Source organism: Cupressus sempervirens, chromosome 7 (genome assembly GCF_028749045.1).
Source record: "Cupressus sempervirens isolate cs-2001-9-10 chromosome 7, ASM2874904v1, whole genome shotgun sequence".
Taxonomy (NCBI): domain Eukaryota; kingdom Viridiplantae; phylum Streptophyta; class Pinopsida; order Cupressales; family Cupressaceae; genus Cupressus; species Cupressus sempervirens.
In genome coordinates, this window is record NC_143124.1 from 30,839,480 (window position 1) to 30,863,747 (window position 24,268).

Sequence of the window (24,268 nt, forward strand, 5' to 3'; positions counted from 1 at the left end):
AGGGATGATAGTTGTGACTTAAGGGTTTATGAATACAATTACAACACACGAAATTGAATCTACAAGAAATCAAAATGGTTGTAGCGACAGGAACTATCACTTCCTGACGCTACAAAGATAAAAAACAAAACTATCTTCCTAAAATAATAATGACAATAATCTATAGATAAAACAATAATGAAATTATTTCTATATTATATTCTAATTACTAGATTACTGATCTAAAAATTATAAACTAATACAAACACTAAAATATACTGTGATGATAATCTAAGCAAGAAATATAAATTCATATGAAATAGAATAACACATTAATGAAATACATTACCGTGTTTCACCATGGAGTGGGCCCTTGCTCCTGGCTTGCACGGTGGATAGAGAAAATGTTGTTTCTACATTATGATCATGCAAAAACAAATATTCTCATTTACTTCAAAATACTGATGTTCAGATCTGTGTTACACGGTCTTCTTCCTGCTGAAAACTATATTGTAATTTGCTTCCCACACCATATCTTGTACTGCTTATATATATGCAGTAGGCTTAACAACTTATTAATAGCTCTATTATTCATGCCATCTAAAGAATGTCTATTACATAGAACAATCTATAATAGAAATATGCAACTTGCAAAGAATAGATAACTTTGTTGTATCAGTTCAAAACAATATTATCTTCATTCACTATTTTTGAGCCATGGTAGGTTTAACTCCTAATGATAATGGTCAGTTACAAGCCAAGGTTGCTTCCACGTATGAAGTCCTCCATCACCATACAAATAATGCCAAGAATAGGAAATTTTTTTGATCGTTCTAACAAAATTGTATTATCTGTGGTTGTTGATTCATGGTAGAGAAGATTCTGGTCAAAATCCAAACTCATAATAGAAAAATCATGTTTTAAAAATAGTCTCTAACTTTTCCATCTTGCACATTCTAAATATTTTGCTGCGCGAGATTGTAATTGGGCACATTTTGGACAATACCCATGTCTCAAATTTTTGAGATTCATCTATATCTGTTCACAAAAGGAAATGCAAAACTGACTATCCATATTTTTAGTAGTTAATTATTCTGGTTAAGTTCTTTCTCAACATACTCCTTGGTCAATACTCTTGGAAGGAATAATGGTTTAAATTGTTGAGGAAACAATGAATGTCAATAAGATATAGCAAGAAATACATTTCAAAGTGGATGAAACTTTGTATTTATGAAATAGCTACAGGAAGATCTATAGGCGACAGGAAGATTTGTGCTACAAATCAACATGATGCAATATTAAAGATTAGTAAAACATAATCAACAATGATTTTTCCATGTTTTAATCCCAAAACAATATTAAATACTGCTTAATTATATTAAACAATATGCAACGTTATAATGGTAAAATGGAATGAAATGGGATAAAAATCGAATGGAGAAGTATGTAGGAAAGTGTGTAAGATAGATTAATATAGAGCATTAAATAGGTTATGATTAGCTCTCATCAACTATATTGAAGGAAGGAGTAATGAAGAGCAATCATTGCACAAAAAGTGCAGATTAGTTCAGGATGATGAGCCGTGTTTGTAAGGAGAGTAATGAGAGAAATTGACGAAGACTTTAATTTCTATCTTTCCTATGAACTATTATTTTGTTGCTCAATCAATGTTTTATATCATGGTTGACATTCTTTCTTCTTTTCTAATGATGTTTGTTCATAGCTTTCATGTTATGTTTGTAATTTGTACCCAATTCTCTATATAATGGATTTGGGGAGGATCATTTGAGATATAGATAGATATAGATAGATATAGATGGATATAGAATGATACAATGTTAGTTTGAGATTCAAAGTTATCTTCTTCATGTTGTTGTTCATACATTATTTAGTCATGTAATCAAATAAGAATTTCAATGAGAAAGTGATTTTGGAATACTTGTGTTCTTAGTTAGTTGAAGCCAACCAAGGGGGGCCACTTGGGAGGTGGAATAGATTTAGGTAGAGTAGATTTATTTCATGCAATTTACTATATTAGTTCTTGTAGCATTGTTACTGGGAAAGTTCCTACAACACTTGTGGAAAATAGTCATAGTGGATGTTTGAATTGTTAGCTAGCTTAGAATTCCTCTTTTGAAGTTCTCTACAATTATCTATTGTTAATCCTAGCATATTTACTATTATGTATCCATAGTATAGTTTCCTTTCATGTATTTTACTTTCTTGCAGCATAGGTGTTAAGACTCTTTAAGGAACTTAGTGCACATACTGTGCTGACCTATTTCAAGTCCTATGTCTCTGGGTACATTTCAAATGTATTTCATGATGGAATAGATCATTTTCAGTATAGACATAGTATCCTTGAGAGGAATAACAATGTGATTATCTTCATCTATTATGGAACCCCTACATTTTTTGGTATTGTTGTCAGGGATGGTGTCAAACTAGGAACCTTCATGAGTCCTCTATCTTTAGATAGTGTGTTAGAAACCACAAGATTGTGCGCTTGATTAACAAGTCACCAATTCAATTGCATGTATCGAAGAAGATGACAATGAGATGAATATTGGAAATTTCTTCCATGGGAGTCTATGAATCTAAACAAATAAATAGAATAAGAAGCTGAGTTTCATTTTGACAATGCAAGCCCTATTTTCGCTACAGAATCATCCTCAAGAGTAGAACCTCTAGATACAAGTGGTCTTCAACCTTTTGCTGAAATTTTGGCTAGTTTCCTTAATAGTATTGCTCCAAATCCACCAGTTGTTAACAATTCAGCACCAAATGTTCCTTTTTAGCAGCAACCTCATAATCTAATACCTCCATTAATGGTATAACCTACTTTTCCATTTCCTCTTCTGAGCCTCATTAGTAATGCTAATCTCAAAAATATGCCCTCAGCTGCTCTTCCAAAGTTCTATGGGCTTGCAACTAAAGACCTTGATACTTTCTTGTTTGAGTTTGACATACTCTGTCGTAGCTTTGACTATAACACTAATACCCATAAACTCAAGTTGTTCCTAGCAACACTGAAAGAATCAGCTCTATGATGGTTCATGGGCTTAGGAGCTAATGCAGCAGGTACTTGGGATGAAATGAAAACTCTATTTTTGGACAAATACAAATAGTATTGTAAAAATAATGATTCAAGAGGAGATGATATCTTTAGAATATCACAAAAGGAGGAAGAAACATTGGAAGACTATGTTTCACATTTCTTGTATACACTACAAAAGAACCCTTAGCATGTGTTGTCTAAGGATTCAAAAAAGCTAGTCTTCTTGAGAGGGGTGCATGATAAGTTTCTAGAAACACTAGACCTAATGGCTAGTGGTGATGTATATCAATCTTCCTAGGACGACCTCAAGAAAATCTATCAAAACTATTCAAAGTCAACTATGAAGAAAGGTAGAGGAAATCATTCTACAGTCACTAAAGGAATCAATCATGGTATTTCAAAGCTTGAGATATCTAATCTTCTCTCAAATTTCAAGCAGGACATCATAAATGATGTCACTATACATCTTGACAGAATGACTACAAAGAAGAAGCATGTAGAAGCTAAGGTACAATTAGCTGAATTCTATCCACATTGCTAGAAGCAAAAGAAAGATTGCTAATGCAAATTGGTCACTAGCATGGAAAACTAGTATTTCCAACTGAATACATCAAGACAAATGGAGAGGATGAGAAAGTATTCTTTGTTGCTCAATGTCAGCCATGGGCCCAACAACAAGGTATACCTCAAGACCCTTTGCAAAATTCAAATTTTTATGGTAATCAATGGCAAAACCATAGTACCTAAGGTCCTCCACAATATAGTCAACCTAGTTGGAATAATGCTTGGTAAGCTAATCTACAAAAGCATCAATAGCCTCAAAATTCCCAACCTTCCTCGCCAAAGTAGCAAAACAATCAATGGCGGAATCGATAGAACCAATGGAAACCACCCCAAGGGAATTGGCAGTCCATAAACCAATGCAAAGGACCTCAACAATGGTGTACAATTACCATCTCTTGTCCAACAACCTACCCTAATGCCACCGCCTGCAAGATTTGGACCTCAAAAGTAGATTCAATTACCTACACAACCTCAACCAAATCCAAATAACCAATAGCCACAACAACCCATGTATTTTGTTGATACTCAGTAATACCCTACTTATGCTCTAAATGTTGTAGATATACACTTAAGTTCTGGTACAACCCTATCAGTTCCTAAACTACCTCTTATAACTAAAATACCATATAGCCCTACAACGTTAGAACCCTTAGTTTCTAAAGAGGTTGACCCAAGTAATGCCACTAGCTTAGCTCAAGCTCAACTAGTAGTTGAACCTCCTTTTCTAGAAAATCTTATACAAAATAAACTTGCACAAATAGAGGAACAATCGTTTGACATCATTGATCAACTAAAGAACATGCATGTCCAAATTCCTTTATTCCAAGCCATTAAAGATGTTCCTATTTATGAGGAAGCCATTAGAGAAGCTTGGGAGGAAGAAAAAGGATCTAACTACAATCCATGTTGTAGGACAATTAGTTGATATTATGTTAGGAAAATTGGTCATTCCTAAATATTATGATCTAGGAAGTCCAATTGACAATGCGATTATAAATCGTCAGTCTATTAAAAATGCTTTGATTGATCTTGGTGATACTATAATTATTATGACTAAGGATAGTATGAAAAACTAAGTATAGAAGGGTTAAGAGCTACCCCAAAAATTTTGCAACTTGCAAATAGTTATATTGTCACTCTTGATGGGATGATAGAGGACATAGTAGTAACCCTAGACTCTCTAGGGTACCTTGCAGATTTCATGATTCTGTCACCAAAAGTTAATTTATCTAGTTACCCTATCATTTTAGGAAAACCATGGTTAGTTACAACTAATGAAAATATAAGTTGTAGGTCAGGGAATATGACCATATCTAATGGTCAAACAATAAATAAATTTGATCTATATCCTCCAGCACAACCACAACTAGATCTACAAAGTACATTTGTATGGCCAAATTTAGGGGATGGAGAAGAAGAGTTAAACTCTATAGCCTAGCTTATGATGTTACATAGATAGTCTTTTCTGAAGCTACAAGAAGAAGATTTAGTAATTTAGAGTATTCTTCATAATACTTTTGTGGTACAAAAAGATTAATCGAACAGTTCTATGTTAGAATTAACTACATATGAGGAATGTAATGAGAGTTGTTCTCTACTCAAAGATCTAGACATTATCCATTAGCTTTTACCATGTGAGTTAGATATAAGTCCAATATTTGAAACTACTATAGTTGATCTCACAACTACTGTTGAGTTGTCAAAATGTCACAATGTCCATGTCAATCCCAAATTATCCTCCACACAAATGACATAGTTAACAAAGCTTCTCCAAAAACATGAAAAGGCTTTTGCATGAGACTATGGGGATTTGAAAGGGTTGAGTCCTACATTATGCACTCATAGAATATACATTAATGAAGAATGTTTTCCACTTCATCAACCCCAAAGAAGGATTAATCTAGTGTTAGGATAAATCACAGACAGAAATAAAAACTACATGCAAATATAAGCAATAATAGAAAATAATAGATCACACAGAAATGAACACAAGGCACCAAGATTTAACATGGTTCACCCAATCCCTGGGCTACGTCCACCAAAATAGCAAGTCCAATCTTATTAAAATCTAGTGAAATGGAGGGAAATGGTGGTGTAGATTACAAAGAATTGAATAAAGCCACCAAAAAGGATCACTTTTCTCTACCATTCATTGATCAAGTTCTGGACACTCTACTTGGTAAGAAATATTTTTCTTTCCTAGATGGGTATAGTGGTTATAATTAGATAAGTATAGCTCTTGAAGATCTAGATAAAACCATATTTACATGCCCATGGGGTACCTTTGTATAGTTTATCTTGCCATTTAGCCTGTGTAATGCCCCAAAAACCTTTTGAAGAGTTGTTATCAATATTTTTGTCAATATATCCCATGATTGCATGGAAATATACATGGATGATTTCACAACATTTGGAGTCACCTTTGAGGAAGCCTTGATGAATCTTGAAAAGGTTCTTTTATGATGCAAAGAACATAATATATCCCTCAATAGTTAGAAATGTTTCATGCTCATGCAAGAAGTTGTCGTGCTTGGTCATTTTATATCAGCTATAGGAATACAATTGGACCCAACTAAGATAGAGGTAATTCTAACATTGCCCATACCTACAAAATCAAACGATGTAAGATCTTTTTTAGGTCGTGCCGGCTATTATAGGCATTTCATAAAAGATTTTAGTAAAATAGCTAGTCTTTGTATACACTATTGACTAAGGAAGCTTAATTCATTTGGACACCTAAATGTAATGAAGCCTTCCTATAGCTTAAGAAACTCCTTACTATGGCCTCAATTTTAAAGGGACTTGATTGGTCAATACCATTTCATATCCATACTAATGCATTAGGCCATGTTGTTAGTGTTGTATTAGGACAAAAGCCTGCTAATCTTGAAAATGCCATATACTATATTAGTAAAAGCTTTCATTGACTTGAATTGAATTACATAGTGTGTAAAAAAGAACTTTTAATTATCATCTATGCATTGAAAAAATTCAGGCATTATGTAACTAGATATCCTATTTTTGTTCATACTAATGACTCAACTACAAGGTACTTAATGAGAAAACATTTTGTAACTGGTAGATTGGCAAGATGGCTCTTGTTGTTACAGGAGTTTGATATTACCATCATTGACAAGCCAAGAAAATCCAATGTAGTTGCCAACTATTTGTCTAGATTGCACATTCTTGATGAAGATCCAACACCAATTGAAGATACTTTTCCAGACGAGAACTTGTTCCACATAGCAACTCATACTCCATGGTATGCAGACATAGAAAATTACCTTACTACAAATAGAATGCCCCCACAGTTCTCTCATAAAGAAAGGAGGAAGTTAGCAGAGAAATTTTTTCATTATTCCTAGATAGATAGCAATCTCTTCTATGTTAGACCAGACTAGGTCATGAGGAGATGTGTCAGGGAGGATGAGATATATGACATATTACATGCCTGTCATGATGAACCATGTAGAGGCCATTTTGCAGGAAAAAGAACAACACTAGAGATACTTACAACTAGATATTATTGGCCAATCTTACATAAGGATGCAGTGGCTTATACAACCAATTGTGACAAATGCCAAAGGATGGGCCAACTAACCAAAACTAATGAGATGTCACTCACTCCATAGATTGTAGTACCACCTTTTGACAAGTGGGTATGGACTTCATAGATCCAATTGACACACCATCAAATGCAAAATCCTACATCTTAGTATGTATGGATTATGTAACCAAATGGGTGGAAGTTAGAGCAATGAAAAATGCCAGAGATGAGAAAGTAGCTAAATTCCTATATCAATAAATATTCACCCATTATGGAGTTCCTAGAGGACTTGTCACAAATCAAGGGGCCTATTTCACATCAAACTTGATCACTGAGGTGATGACAGAATATAGTATAAGGCACCATAAATCTAGTACCTATCACCCTCAAGCAAATTGGTAAGCAAAGGTCGCTAATAGAGAAATTAAAACCATTCTAACTAAGATAGTTCACATACACAAGAAGGATTGGCCTAGTAGATTAACTAAAGTTGTTTGGGCATATAGGACCACATGGAAAACAACAACTAGATTCACTTCATTTGAATTTGTCTATGGTAAAGCAGTAATATTACCTATTGAATTTGAGCATAAAAAACTATGCACTACTTTGGAGTTGAACATAAGTCTTCCTCTAGCACAAGAAGAGAGACTTATCCACTTACATTCCCTAGATGAGATAAGGAAAATAGCTTTAAAAAGAATAGAAATCATTCAACAATAGAAAAAGAAGTGGCATGATGCACATATCTATAATAAACATTTCAAAGTAGGAGACTGGGCTCTATTATACAAATCTTGCTTCAAAGAGAATCCATGGACGTTATAGACTCAATGGTTAGGACCTTATGAAATTCAACATGTATTTGACAATGGAATCCTACAACTCACAACAATTAATCCTATCTAGTTCAAGTTACTAGTAAATGGCTACAGATTGTGCCTCTATCATAAACCACAGACAAAGGATGAGTTCTTGCAGTAGTTTCAATCATCCAATTTACTAGCTCCTACAAACATAGTTCTTGTAGTAGAGGGTGAAAACCTTCTTCCTGTAGCCACATCGTAATAGACCTTTCACAAGCCATCATAATAAAACCTCATTTGATATGGGGTCCATTCTATCATTCACTTTTCTCATTCTTTATATCAACCTATCTCACTTCTCTATCTACCATCCACTCACACTCCACAACCATACACTCTATTTTATTGCTTTCAGTAAATCATTCTGTCAACACTTTCTGCAATCACTAGACTTTGACACATCATTAATCTTCATGTAGCTGTGCACTCTCAAATTTTGAGGTATAACAATTTCTTTACTCTTTATTCATTTTTCACACATAGGTTTTGATATTTATATTAATCTTGCATTATATGTATCATATAAAGCCTTAAGTCAGTTTCTCATTCCTATTCAAATTTTTTTAAAGTGTCAACACTTGTCAAATTTTAGTGGAGTGTTGAGAAAGTGTATTAATTCCGAAATGTCATCTCCACATTATCCTCAATCATGTCCATGTCATAGGATGTCCTTTGGAGGTAGTCTAATATCTTTCATTAATTTTATATCTGTTGTACCTTTTCATTACAATTTTGGGAAAAGATCACCTATACTTGGCATGATTGAAAGGACTAAGAGTTATTGTGAGACCACCTTTAGATTAATACTTGATGTCCTTTACAATTAATGCATTATTAGTTTACATGTTGAGCACAATGGAGTCTTGATTAAGGGAAATGGTAATGACATTGCTCAGAAAGATTAGTTTGAAATTCAGAGAAGAGGGTATTTGTAGAGGGAAAAAAGTGGAAAAATTTCCTAGAGTGGTGAGAGTAGAGGAAATAAAAGCTAGATATTTTGAGATGGGGAGAAAGTTAAAGAGGTATGAGCCAATCATTCATGATATTTTGCTCATGGATGTTGAAGTAGTTTGGCAATTTCATGCTTGTGGATGGCTTGGCTATTTCTTACAATTAACCAAGTATAATGAAGAAGTGGCATTGGAATTTATGACTACATTTGATGAAGGGGAAGCCACAGTATGGGGACTAAGAGTGATTGCTACTAAGGAAAGGATAGAAGAAGTAATGGGATTACCAATAATTGGGGAACATTATCCAAATGAATCTGATGCCAATTCTTCAAGGGCACATTTCACTCAACTAGGTGACCCTCAAATGGACATTACAAAGCAAGGGTGCAAACAAATTTCTCTTCGAGCTCCATACTCAGAACTAGCAACCCACATTATCAAGTATTTGACCTATGAAGGTAGGTTCTCAAACTTACATGCTCATCATTTCAAATTGCTTAGTTGCATAAGACATAACATGAAAGTCAATGTTCCTAATTTTCTTTACAGCATGTTGTGTATTAGTGCTAAGGAAACTCAAAAAGGAAAGCCAAATTCTATTTCCCATCATGCCCTCATTAAACTCCTAGTTGAGAGATATCTTAGGGATTCTTCTCCTATTTCATGGGAAAAATTTGTTGAATTTAAGACTTTAAAGCCACAAGCCAATCCTGTTCCTTAGAATTTAGAAAATGAGGAAGAAATCATAGAGCCAAGTCAAAATCTAGCTATAATGGAAAAAGAACCCTCTCCTGATAAGCCCATTCAATATATTTCAAAGGATGTTATACTAGTTTCTTCTATAGATAAGGATAAGAGGTTAGTTCCTATAGAAAATACTCTAGTCATGCCTAGACCAAAGTGAGCCTATAAAACAACTGAAGCCACAAAGGTACCTATATGTAGAAGCCCTTGAATACGAGGTAGAGTATCTCCAGTTTATATCAAAAACCCAAATGCCCCAATTTCAATGTCTCACACAGAATCAGTAGTTGAAAATATCCCTAGTGATTCTCTTGTGCAATTAGAATCTCAAAATGAGGGAATACATGAGAATGAACCTATCAATGAGATGTTGCAAGAGAATCAGGAAACATGTCAATTAAACCCTACTGCTGATCCAAAAAAAGCCCCTAGCAATGATCAACCCACCATGCTACTAGTCCTTGAATATTCCAATGTTTCTCTTATACTTTATAAATCCTCTTGGTACACACAACATTTCCAACAAGTTGCCAAAGAATAAAAGAGGATAACTCAGACTCAAGAATTTATATCATCTACAATTCATTTGATATTGTTTGGTCTATACAATCATTTTATTTTTCAAAAAGCCTTGTGGAAGTAGGACAAAGATTAAATGCAGAAGGCAATCTTTGATAGAGGTGAGGAAATTGAATCATTTAAGGAACAACTTGAGAAACCGAAATAGCAGATGAACAAAGCTTTAAAGCTAGTTGATTAGGTAATGGCCTGTAGACCACCCCCAAGGGTGTATGCTATTTGTTTGAAGGAACAACTTTTGTTATTTTAGTTGATGATGACAATGAAAGATATTGATTATGAATTCAAAAGTGCTCAAAATTTTTATAATGTCTATCAGACTTTACTATCATGGCAAAAGAATTTTTTATGGGAGCTCTGCTTGCATAATTTTATAATAGCATAGGAGACAGAGTGGAATCCCCTACTTTACATAGGTGATGTTCACTTAAGAGCTTTCATGTCATGGATGCATAATGAAACAAATTATGATAGGAATTTTGATACTTATAGGGATCTTGAGAAGTCTAAACCATTACCACTCTAGGTTGAATCCCATAAGCCTTATGACCTTTTGCGAGATTGGTTTAGATTAACTTGTGGGAGACCAAAGCCAAAAATTAGTGTGAAAGTGTTTGAAGAAAGGTAAAAGGTTTATAAAGACTACCAAAAACTTCCAAATTTCACATAGTAGAGAGCAATTGTAGGGCTGAGAAATACATGGAGTTGACTGCTAGAAGCTTCTAGGAAGGTTGAACCACACAACCCTATTAATTTTGAGGCAACAGTGAATACAATGGCTAAATATATGCAATTGGGAAGTCAAATTAGGAAAGAACTATGGATGCCACTAACTTTTCAGCCTCATACCCTTTTCTGGCACCTGTATGAAAATAATGTTACCAGGCTAGATCCATTAGTAGAGGAAAACTTGGTGAGCATTAGAGATGAACTAGAGGATATTTCTACACCTTCAGAGGTGGGAAATAGGGGAAGACTATAGTGGGATATTTCAAAGCAATGACAAAGAAGTACAATGCTTGAGGATAAGCATTTGCATAGTGGGGGTAGATGATGAGGCATATTAATGTCTCAATTTTGATATAGTTTTATATAGTTTGAACTCACTCTTTGAGCCATGTGATAAACATTTCCAACATATTTGTTTTAAATACCTTGTTAACTTATGCCAAGTATGGTTAGAACCTATTAAACTTATGGATAATGGATATGACATACATTGCTTACTATTATAAATAATGTGTAGTATTTCATATAAATATTTTAAGCTATGTTCTAATATTTGAGTAAGAGTAGGAATGTTGTTGTGCATATGTTTTGGATGTTCTAATTTTTAGGAAATGGAGAAGTGGTGCAAAGAGTGGTGATGATCAAAAAACCATACTAAAGGAAGGAGTAATCAAGAGCGATCATGGTAGAAGGAGCATAGATCAATTCTAGATGATGAGTCATGTCTACAAGGAGAGTAATGAGAGATACTATGAAGACTTTAATTTCTATCATTCTTGTGAACCATTATTTATGTTTCTTAATCAATGTTTTATATCATGGTTGACATTCTACCTTCTTTTCTGGCAATGTGTGTTTGTAGCTTTCATGTTATATTTGTAGTAAGTACCTAATCCTCTATATAAAGGATTTGGGGAGGATCATTTGAGATATAGATAGATATAGATAGATATAGATGGATATAGAATGATACAATGTTAGTTTGAGATTCAAAGTTATCTTCTTGTTGTTTTTGTTCGTGCATTATTCAATTATGTAATCAAAGAAGAATTTGAATGAGAAAGTGATTTTAGAATACTTGTTGTGTTCTTAGTTAGCTAAAGCCAAAAAAGGGGGCTCACTTGGGAGGTGGAATAGATTTAGGTATAATAGATTTATTTCTTGAAATTTACTGTATTAGTTCCTGCAACATTGTTACTATGAAAGTTCCCACAACACTTGTGGAAAACAATCATAGTGGATGTTTGAATTGTTAGCTAGCTTAGAATTCCTCTTTTGAAGTTCTCTACAATTATCTTTTGTTAATCCTAGCATATTTACTATTCTATATCTATAGTATAGTTTCCTTTCATGCATTTTACTTTCTTGAAGCATTGGTGTTAAGAATCTTTAAGGAACTTAGTGCACATACTATGCTGACCCATTTCAAGTCCTACGTCCCTAAGTTGACAATTCAAATGTATTTCATGATGAAATAGATAATCTTTAGTATAGACATAGTATCCTTGAGAGGAATAATGGTGTTATTATCTTCATCTATTGTGGAACCTGTACACTAGGGTCAATATTCCAAACCCTGACCTAGAGGACTCCTCGCCAATCCCCTTTCACTAAGAAACCCTCTAATCAATTCAAATTTCTGTTAAATCATGAACTATGCATCTTTTTACCTAGTGAGCCAAAACTCCACCAAGTGCACTCAAAGGGCCAAAATAAATCCTAACCATCTTCTTATGGTTCTTTTTTCTTTTCCTTTCATTCTACATATTTTGGGTAAGTCTACCATACCCACAATTCTAATTTTCCCTATTTGCCCTTGTAGCCCTAAGAGTCGCTATTAACCCTCCTAAAAATAAGGAATTAGCTATAAATCCCAAAAAATTCAACTTGATTCCTTCATGAATTTTATTCCTAATGACCTAAGCTTGAATATTTTCTAGGTCTTAGGCCTCTATGGTGTTTGTACAATACGATTCTAGTTTACCCCTTTTTTGAGGGTTTTATTGGCAATGACAACAAAACTATTCCCAAATGCTCTAATTCTTACTCCAAAACTTCTCCTCTAGTCTATGGACCCCTAACGCTCTACTCTACCATTTCCCATTCAATATTGACACATCTCAATCCACCTTGCTAATTAGAATTCAATTACAAGCCTTCATTGCGCCTTGCCAAGCCTTTCTTGCTTGCCTAAGGCTCACTTATAGAAATAGATCTTTGACTTCCATAAACTCCAAAATCATTATTTACATAATATAGAAGTTATATTACTTTATTCCTAAAGGCCATAGTGATTTGACCTTGGAAACTCAAGCTATAGCCATTTGAATGTTGGTTACTCCAAACTAGACAACAGGAATGCAAAAACTAGATAATTTTCAAACCCTACTGAAATGACAACTTAAGATATTAAAAACCTTGAAAATAAAGAATAAATAAATCCAAGAAACTATTCCATTCAAAATAGTAAGTTTTTCAATCAGGTTTCCTTGCTCAATCCTTCAAAACTACATTTTTTTTCATATAGGTGTTGTCCATACAATTGCATAACCAACATTTAAAAATGAGTTGGAGAGTATTTAAATAGGTTCCCTCATCCATATTGGCCTTTGGGTCAAGCCATAACTACCTATTTTTCTTCTTCCAGAAAACTACAAAAATTGTCTATTGCAATTTTGCAAAAATCGTGAAGTTGTCAATTAGCAATTTTGACAACTTTTGCAATTTTGCAATTCAAGCCACCAAACTTGACCAATTTTTTTTAGACTATCATAAAATGAACCTAAAACACCTATGGACCTTCTTTGAACACTTATTTCCTCTTTTTAGGATATTTTCGAAGTTTTTCCTTATAGAGCAACTTTAGGCAATTTCTACCTATCATAACCTAATTGGTCAAAAACTTGACTCACTCTCAACACTTACCTAAGAACACCTCCTAAACCTATCTTGGGACTTTATGTTTAGTCCTTATTTACTCAATGTTTAGTTAGAACATTTACAAACCAAAACTTGAGTTAGGGTTTTACCTTACCCTAGGTGCTCCTTCAACAGAAAGCATAGTTGTTATTCCAAGAAGGAATCGACAAAATCTTGGTCACATCCAAGGTCAAGTAAAAAATAATTAATAAGGTGGATAATAAGAGGTACCTTCCCTAAAATGAAGGTTGGTGACTCTATTTAGAAGATTGAATATTGGTGATACTTTTTGAAAAATTGAATATTGGCGACTCTATTTGAGGCTCAAGTTTAAAACATGATTCAGTACAAAGGGAAAGTGAAAAGTTATAATGACAGTAACAGTGATGAGGAATGTTTTTGAAATCCAAAGAAGCAGGTTCATAATGAGCCTACATAGCATAAATTCTTAAAGAATTTCTATGGCAGTAGGAGACTAGATCCTAGAATTGTTCATCCTCACTTGCTACAAATTTTCCAAAAGATTGAAGAAGATGATTAAAAAGATTATGGGTTTATTTCTCATGATCACGAGTCTTTATTTGAAAAAGGTTCACCATATAAAGATAAAGAAGGTCTTTTCAAAAAAATATTAAATATAAATTTGTGTTGAAGGATAATAAAAAAGTTTTTCATCCACCTATGTCTAAATAAAATGAGATTCTAGTTGATCTTGGACTACTGAGCTTCTTAAAGAGTTTCTATGGTGGCTAAAATTTAAATCAAGAAAAGATTCATCCTATACTTCTTTAAACATTTAGAAATATTGAAGCAAGAGATGAAGGAAAGAACCAATTCTTTTTAGATGATCATGATGATGTTCTCTCTACCACATCTTTGGTTCAAGAAAATCAAGGTACTAAAGAAGATGGTTTCATATATTCACACAATAATGTACCTAATCAAAAGATCAAGAAGAATTAGTCAAAATAGAAGAAGAAATTTCTATTGAGCCTAGTCATAAACATTACAAAGATCTTCAAAATGAAAAAGAAATCATCCACCAATCTAAAAATAAAGAGCTTCAAGAAGAAAAATATTTCTATAGATTCTCATAGCCACAGATGCAAGGGAATGAGGAGGGGGTATTAGAAGATGAACCTCACATGGTCATAATTCCAACTTGGTGTTTGGATACCGCAGATGATGACTTCCTATGTGGAGGAGATCTTCCTATTCATCCTTCCGTGATCATTCAAGATGACGAATCTATTAACAAAATCAATACTCTACATGTTATGGAACAATCTGAAACCACTAGAATTGATGGAAATAAAGTTACCAATGAATCTCTATAAATATCCACTTTCCTTGTGGAAATGGAGAGCTTTTCATTTGATAACTTTGATGAGTTGTTGATTAAATGACTAGTTGATGAAAAAGCTAAAAATAAAATTCAACAAAAAGAAGATGAATTATCTAATTTTTATTCATTATCATTCATGCTACCCAAATCTCAACCTTTCATGTTTCATAAAGAGAAATCATCCATCCAAAATAACATAGATATCATTAAACATATTGAAAATGAAAGCTCTAAATGGATTTGACAAAAAGTGCCTCTAATCTAATGGATGCAAAATTAGTGTCCTAAAAATCATTCAAAGTTCAAGGAAATCCTCTTTTTGAATCTTTCCATCAAATAGGAAATCCTATGTCAAAGAAATTCTATGAGAAGAATAACCATGATAAAAGGAGTAATGAGTTAGCAGGGGATCTTATGGAGGAATCTAATGAAGGAAACTCTTATGATGTTTTTACCCCAAATTTATACTTAAAACTTTTGACTCATAGTTTACTCTATAAATAAAGTGTTTATTTTAATCCTTTGTTTTTAGAGGAAGGCATTTCTATTGATGATTCTCAAGTTGGTATTCAAAGACAAGGATCAGTGACTATAACTCTGTAAGTTGTTTTACATCACAAATTATATAATGGAAATATTGAGATGACATCTCCCACTACAAAAGAATCATGTCGTGGAAAAATGTATTATGATCAATGGATTAATTCTGATCATGATACTCTTTTAGAAGCATTTCCTTCACATGAATATCAATTGATGATCAATTCTTCAGATCAAATGTACTTATTAGAGGATGTACACATCATGATAGAAAGAGTGATTGTTTCTTCCTATAAAGAGGATCAAATGGGTGATCTAATAGGAGAGGAAGAAGAAATTCATCATGAGAAGATTCAATCTAATAGGGATGTGCATCTAGGTTGGAATGATTTTATAGAGGGTTCAACCATGATCATACCAATGGAAAAGAAAGAGTATCTTGTGTTGAAAATAAGTTCAAGAATTCATGATGGCCAATCACTAGAAATTAAAGTAGAATGCCTGCCAAGTATAGGAGAAGATCATAAGTGCATTCAAAAACTTTTATACTTCAACTCTCTCAAAATGAATTCATCAAATCGATGTGACAAGAAGTAGAGTTGATTATGAAGTTAGGTATTTTTTATGAGACATGGTTATTTGGATACATTCCTTTATCCAAAGATGTGGAGAATGCTAGGAATCTTTGAATTGGTATTCAAGGAGTGAACTCATATTTGAGTCCAACTGAACTTGAGATTTCCCACATGTTAATAGGCCATGGTATTTATTTTCCTTAACCAATGGATGGATTTGCATGATTGACTTGTTGGAGGTAAGGACACTTGCCTTTTTCTAATCTAGTTAGGAGTTTTTTGTGTGCCCCACTTTTTATCTTGTCAGATGCTCTAGTTGGTACTCTTTGTTGTTTCCTTTTGGGGTGACTATATAGCCCTTAGATAACACACTTCCTTTTCCTACCTCTGGGTTCATTCTACATGCCTCATGGTCCTTATCCCCAGTTAGAGCCAGTCGTTTCTCTAGTATTTACAATATACAAATTTTGAAATATTCATCCAATATGTGCAAAGGGACATCTAAGTTCATGGTTTGAATTGGTCATAAGCATATATAGTTTTTGGTGGTCTCTTGATTCTAAACTCTTTGGCTCATCACCATATCCACTCAGCACTTTGAATTTCCAAAATTTGGCACCTGAGTCCCAAATTACTATAAGTTAATTAAATTTTCCAAAACACATATTTTGGTTGCAACATTAACCTTTAAAACTTTAAGAGGTTAAGCTATGAGGTGTATATGCAGAATGTGTCCTTACGCTTCACACACACACTTCAACATAGTCTTTATATGAGGATTCATCCCGAAATGAACATTGGATTGTCCATCCGAAAATCATCCAACAAGCTGACCTGTTGCCTTCTATCTAGAAGGATTTTGCCTATTAGTATCCTAAAAATCGAGGTGCAGGCAACTAGATCCTCTAAGAATGAAGGATTTAAATGCAACTATATGATTATGCAGATTAATCTATATGTTATGCAAGCATTAATCTAAGAATAGATAAAATAAACTAGATTATATGTATGCACATTAAATCTAAATGAGAGAGAATGATATTAAGCTATGACAATAATAAGCAAATGAGTATGCGATTTAGCAGCAATTCGATAGCATAAGAATTCAACCCCTGTAATGAGGAAATGAGGGTCTCTTAAATGGAATTTTTTGGAATCCATCAACGGTTGAGATCGATTTCAATCAACGGTCAAGATTGAAGATGAGGTTCAGTTAAGGTGGAAGATTCCCAAATTAGAGGGAGTTAACTAGCTTAGATCTGAGTGTAAGAGTTAGTCAACTCAGATAGACTTCAGTGTGAGAGCAAGTGATCTGGGCCACTTCTAATTTGATCAGCAGTGAACTAGGAATTTCCATTCTTGAACTGAATAGAAAATTAGGAGAGATGTTTAATTTAATAAAATGAGATATGCTCTCATAAATACCTTTTCTATTTAATTAAATTATTCTATTTAATTAATTAGAGACACCTGTCTCATTTAATTAAATAACTTCATTTAATTAATTAGGAATAACTTCCCATTTAATTAAATAATTTTTTTTAATTAATTAGAAGTAGCTTCTCCATTTAATTAAATAATTTTGTTTAATTAATTAAAATAGGCATATTTATTAAATTTAATTCCATAGTACATTAGCCTTAGGAGATAATTTAATTTAATAAAGTATGAATACTTTAGATTAGATTAAATTGAAATCAAATAGGTTTAATGTGGCTAATATGAGTGCATACTATAGGGATTAAATAATGAGCATGATGAATGCAGATTAAGGTTTTTTGCATCTGACAATTAAGTCAAGTAGCAAGTAGCAGAATGAGAATTGCCTATTAGAATAGGTCTTAAAATTGATCAGAAATAGACCAAAATTGGTATCATGGCAATGAGCCAATTTTTGAGTATTACACGAGGTTCAAAATATGTGTTTCCATTCAAAATCTTAACCTCTAATCCCAAAAAGAGTTAAGTAAAATATTACAAGCATGTATTCTAAACCTCAAACCTTAACCTCCAAAACTGCAAAGGTTAAGCATAAGGCCCAAAATGCATGTTTTAAAAACAAATATTAACCTCTTTTCTAAATGCTAGAGGTTAAAAATTAAGAGGTTGATGAAACTCAATAGAAGTCTATTATTTTTGCAGTAGATGTGAATGAAAATTATATAGTTAGGTGAAACAACCAAACACACCATGAATCATAGGTTTGATTTAGACCATTATCCAACATAAATTGTTTAACTAGCTAAAGACATGTTTCAAGCCAAACATTGCAATTAGTGACCTTGGTTAGTTAGGGCTAATTTCATGAAGGATCTAGATAGAACGTCTAGATAATTGAGATTGATAAGAATTTAAAAGACTATCTCCAAAATGAAGCATAATCTTTAAGGATCTAGATAGAACATCTAGATGCCTGAGATTGATAAGAATTTAAAAGATTATCTCTAGAACAGAGCTTAACCTTTAAGGATCCAGATAGAACACCTAGATACCTAAGATTTGAAAGCATTTAAAAGATCATCTCCAAAATGAAGCTTAACCTTTAAGAATCCAAATAAAACATCTAGATACCTGAGATTGATAAGCATTTAAAAGATTATCTCTAGAATAGAGCTTAACCTTTAAGGATCTAGATAGAACACTTAGATACTTGAGATTGAAAGCATTTAAAAGATTATCTCTGAAAAAGACCTTAATCTTTAAGGATCCAGATAGAACACCTAGATACCTGAGATTGAAAGCATTTAAAAGATTATCTCTAGAATGGAGCTTAATCTTTAAGGATCCAGATAGAACACCTAGATACCTGAGATCAATAAGCATTTAGAAGATTATCTCCAGAATGAAGCTTAACCTTCAAGGATCCAGATAGAGCACCTAGATAACTAAGATTGATAAAAGTTAACAAGGTCCAATCACGAGTCATAGAATCATCCCCAAAATGAGGCTTGATCCTTAGGAGTCAGGGTTTAGACTGTCCCAATACCTGTCCATCGAACTCTAAGAAAAGTTATAAGATTGATCAGTTGATGAAAAGATAAGATATATAGCAAAGATGCTAGACAAAAGGGAGAAAGATGTCCTAAGTGATGATATTCCCCAAGTGACGAGGACATAAGATAGGAACGAGATGCCCTGAGTAATAAGTATTCAATGATGTAATCATCCTACCCCCTTGGGAGCAAGATCGAAAGATGATACACCAGAAATATGATGTAAAGTAGTATACAAAGAAATATAGAAGAAATTTGAGATGTAGTAGAGTGTAGAAAGGATTAGAATGATTAGTAGAAAATATGAAGAGATCAAAATGATCTAAAGAAATATAGAAAAGATCAAAACGATCTAAAGAATATAGAAGAGATCAGAATGATTAGAAGAAATATAAAGAGATCAGAATGATCTGAAGAAATATGAAGAGATTAGAATAATTTGAAGAAATATAAAGATATTAGAATAATCTAAATAAATTTGGAAGTTGATCTGAAGTGATTGTGAGGTCCAAAAGACCAATTTTGAGTTGAAAAGAATCCAAGAATTGCAAAGTATCAGAAAAATTTGGATTGCACAAGCATTCAATCACACGGGTCCCAAAATTTTGAAATGCATTTTTGAGCCACTTAGGTGTGTTAGATTTTGAATTTGATCTCGAAAATGGATTCAGAATCGCCAAAGTAACCAAGAGGGTGATTAATTGATCATTTGTGCAGTTGTGAAGAAACATGATGCTTTGAAGAGATCCATAATCCCCATCACAAAGGATGAAATAGAGTTGTAATTGAATCACATGCTTATGCAAGTGAAGTATGCAATGCAAGACTATATGTTAAATGCAACCCTAGGCTAGATGCAACCTTAAACTAGATGCAACCCTAGGTCTGGCTACCAAGCCTCAACAATTTATCATCACTGGATATAGAAAAAAGCTCGTATGTTATACAATTCCCACTGACATTGCAGTCATGGGAATATGAATAGAACATACGTTATAGGTTTGTCAGGATTAAATGTAAGCATTTGAGGCACAAGAAGCTAGAATGACCAGAACATTTTTCCCTTTTAATATAGCAAGTTAACATAAGCATCAAAGCATAAATGCCAAGATGACCAAAATGTTGCTTGCATGATAGACACACCAAACATAGGGGAGATCCATCTTATGCTAAGTATTCAATATTTATCCTATCTGCAGTGACCCTTGCATTCGTAACCTAAGACAAAAGTGTGCTAGATATAGGCACAGTGACCTGTATGTTCACTTAGCAGGACAAGTATCAGTATTTACTATAGCATAAAGAGTTCACTCCTACAAACAAGGAGAAGAAACAACATTATCAACATATTAGTATAAAAGGAGTCGAGGTAAACATGGCCATCCAATATGAGATGGAGGCTCTTATAGTGGATACCCCTCTTATAGGAATATGTCAACTTATTGGAACTAAACTATAGACAAAAAACAAAGAAAAGATCATGCCCCCAGTCATTACTTCTTTAGTCAAAGATGACATCATCAAGTTGCTCGAGGAGACATGATAAAACAAAATGAAGCAAAACAAAGAAAATGCTCAGCATATCAAATAATTATGTCAATTTTGAGTTCAATTTTTTTGGGATTGATGTCGAGTGTCAATGTCCAAAACATGTTTGAAAGAAATCTCTTCAGTAGGGTGACAATAGTAGGTAGAGGCAGTTAGAACAACTGGTGACTGAGGTCAAAGAGGAAACTTCAAGATGAAGAACATAAAGAAGGACTAAGCAATAATAGATAGATAGCCAAGATGAATAGTGGCTGACACTAAAGAGATCTTCCATAAAGGAATCTAGAGACATGACCCAGGCAACAGTAGGCAGACATAGCTGAAACAACTAGTGACTATCGCTAAGGAAATTCTATGAGGAGAATCTTGAAAATAGTGACACTAGGGATAGTAGGCAGACACAGTGAGGACCACTGGTGACTATAAAATAGGAGATTCTATGAGGAGAATCTTGAAAGTAGTGACACTAGCGACAGTAGGAAAACACAGTGAGGACCACTGGTGACTATCACGAAAGAGATTCTATGAAGAGAATCTCAAAACTAGTGACACTAGTGATAGTAGGTAGACGCAGTGAGGACCACTGGTGATTGTCACGAAGGAGATTCTATGAGGATAATCTTGAAAGTGTGACACTAAAGGGGGAATGTGCCTGAGCCATGAGAAGACTCAATCCATGGATACATGAGTAGAAAGAAAGAAAAGAAGGAAAGCAAAAGCATGAAAGAAACTGTACAGAATAGCTAGAAGATGCGCTACAAGATGGAACATTGGGAACAAGAGGTGATTGTTTACCAAGTTTTCACCTTCTTGGCAGAATTTTTCTTTTTTGCTACCATGATACCTGTTTCCATCTTTTCATCAATGGTACTTTTTTTGTTTTTCAATTTTTTTGTATTTTTTTATTTTTTTTTTAGTTTTTTGTATTTTGTAGATTTTTCACTTTTTTTTTGGTGTTACCAAGGTGCCTATTGCTAGGTTTTCACTAGGTAAAATTTTTTTCAGGACTTTTTCTAATTTTTAAATTTTTTTCAGAGATTACTAGCTCTCAAGAAGGATTACCTTGATTTTGTTCTAGTGTCTAGCAAGGTGTAGGATGAGATGTAGTAGCAAGCGAGTGGATAAATAGAGATGGAAAGGCAAGGAGTATGAAGCAATGAATGTTACCCTCAAGGAAAGCCTTCACAAGATTACCCAAGCTAGGGAAAATGATATAACAAATAAGCTCATGGTGTAATGAAGGGCATCATGTAAGTAATCCAAGAAAATGACCATGTCAAGAGATTGCTAAGAATTGATTTTTCTTCTTTCTTTCGTTGATCAAGACCAAAGGGTTAACTAAATAGGATAACAAAGTTTTTTATGGAGGTTATGAGTGAATGACTTGAGATGAGGACATCTAAAGGATGAGCAAGATCATGATAGGATGTCATGGATGGAAGAATTACGCATGATGCATGTTTACCAGGTTTTCATCATGGTATTTATCCAAGGTGCCACAAGAAGTGGTTTTCACCATAGGACGAATTTATTTTTCTTTACTTTTGCTACCAAGGCACCTGTTTCCAAGTTTTCACCAAGGCAATTTTTATTTTTTATTCATTTCTGGATTTTTAGAGTTTTTGGAAAGAATTCAAGCCTTTCTCAAGTTATATAGCATTCCTATAAGAAACATAAGTTATGATAAGCCAAAGCCATAGCAAGGTACACTCAAAGATGCTGATAAGATAATGGAAGGGAGATAGTAGAAAAGATGTATGGAGGATAAGGTTTTAGGCTATGTATGAGATAAATGGGATGGAAGGATAAAAGGTGGAGGATAGAAGGTGGAGTTGATAGGGTATTGAAAGGGATGTGCAAGGGTAGAACAAAAAGTGGGCAAGATCAACATTGACACACACCTTGAAGGGTGATGGAATAATGGGGAAATCATGGATGAAATAGCTTGAGGCTTAGATATATGAGGTGGCAGAGCCATTTTGGAGAGAGGTGGAGTAGAAGGTTTTGAAACCTTTTTAGGAAGATGTTGTGAAGAAAATGGAGTAGAATCCTTTGGAAGCTTGAATGCCAACTTTAATTTGTTTTCAATATTCATGTCCTTCAAAAGAGACTTGGGAATCCATATAGCTTTTTATTTTTCATTAGATGCTTTGGAACACATTTCTTCAATAATAGATTTAAGAACCCACACTTTCCTTAGTTGAGCTCTTTGAATAGTGGACATTTGCAGTCTCTTTTGTGTATTTTCCTTCTTGACATTCATGTGTCAATTAGAGGATACATAGTGAACTTTTGAGGATGGATTCATGCACTTGTGTTTGAGTTGATCATCCAAATTGCTTCCAAAAGACTTGGGACTTGTGGATGAATGAGATGAATATGACTAGCTTAGATGGAAAGGTAGATGTGAAGAGTTCAAGTATGTGTATTTTTGTTGATCTCAGGGTAGGGTAGGAGGAATGTGTAATGAGTTGAGAATAGAAGTAGGAGATAGAGGAACATAAGGTCCCAATATGGATGGAAGACTTGAAGATTTTAGCTTAGATGGATAGGGACCAAGGATAGATTTAGAAGATGTGAATGGACGATGAGTAGGGATATCAACATCTTTAGAGTGAGCAACATGACCAAAGCCATCAATAGATTTATGAGTAACCATTATAGGTGCAATACCTTTGACAAGAGTATTTAAAGCTTGAGCATAGTTTGGAAGTGAATGTAGTGAGGTAGAATAAGAGGGCAAGGGAACACTTTTCTCTTCAAAAGGAATTTTAGGTAGCATAGGAAAAGTATCCTTCTCTTGGTCTTTAATAATCTCCTTAGGGATGGTGGAAGGAATATCTTGATCTTGCTTAGTAGAGGTGCATGATATGTGAGATGGAGGACTATGTGGCTATTGAGATAGAGGCATGAGATCTTGGAAGATTTGAAAGGGCATGAAGGAATCTTGATCTTGATCAACACTTGTTTCTTCATCATTTAAGTAGTCCTCTTGACATGAAACCAAATCCAAGGATAAGGGAGTATTTGAATCTGTATTTGAATATATTTTTGGAGGCTGCATAATAGGCTCTTGAAGAGACAATGGAAGGATAGTTGGAGTGTGGATAATAGGAGGAGCAACACATGGAGGTTTTGGATCTTTGGTTTGAGTAGTATGGGAGAGGTTTGCAGCTAAGACAAGATTAGCTTGAGTTTCCTTTAGAGGCAGCCTTTGAGGGTATACATAGTCAACTAGGGGAGTAGTGAGTTCTTTTGGTGAATACGTGTTGGAAAGATTGGACAATTTAGAAGGTGGATACATGTTGAAAGAAGTAAGTGTCACATTT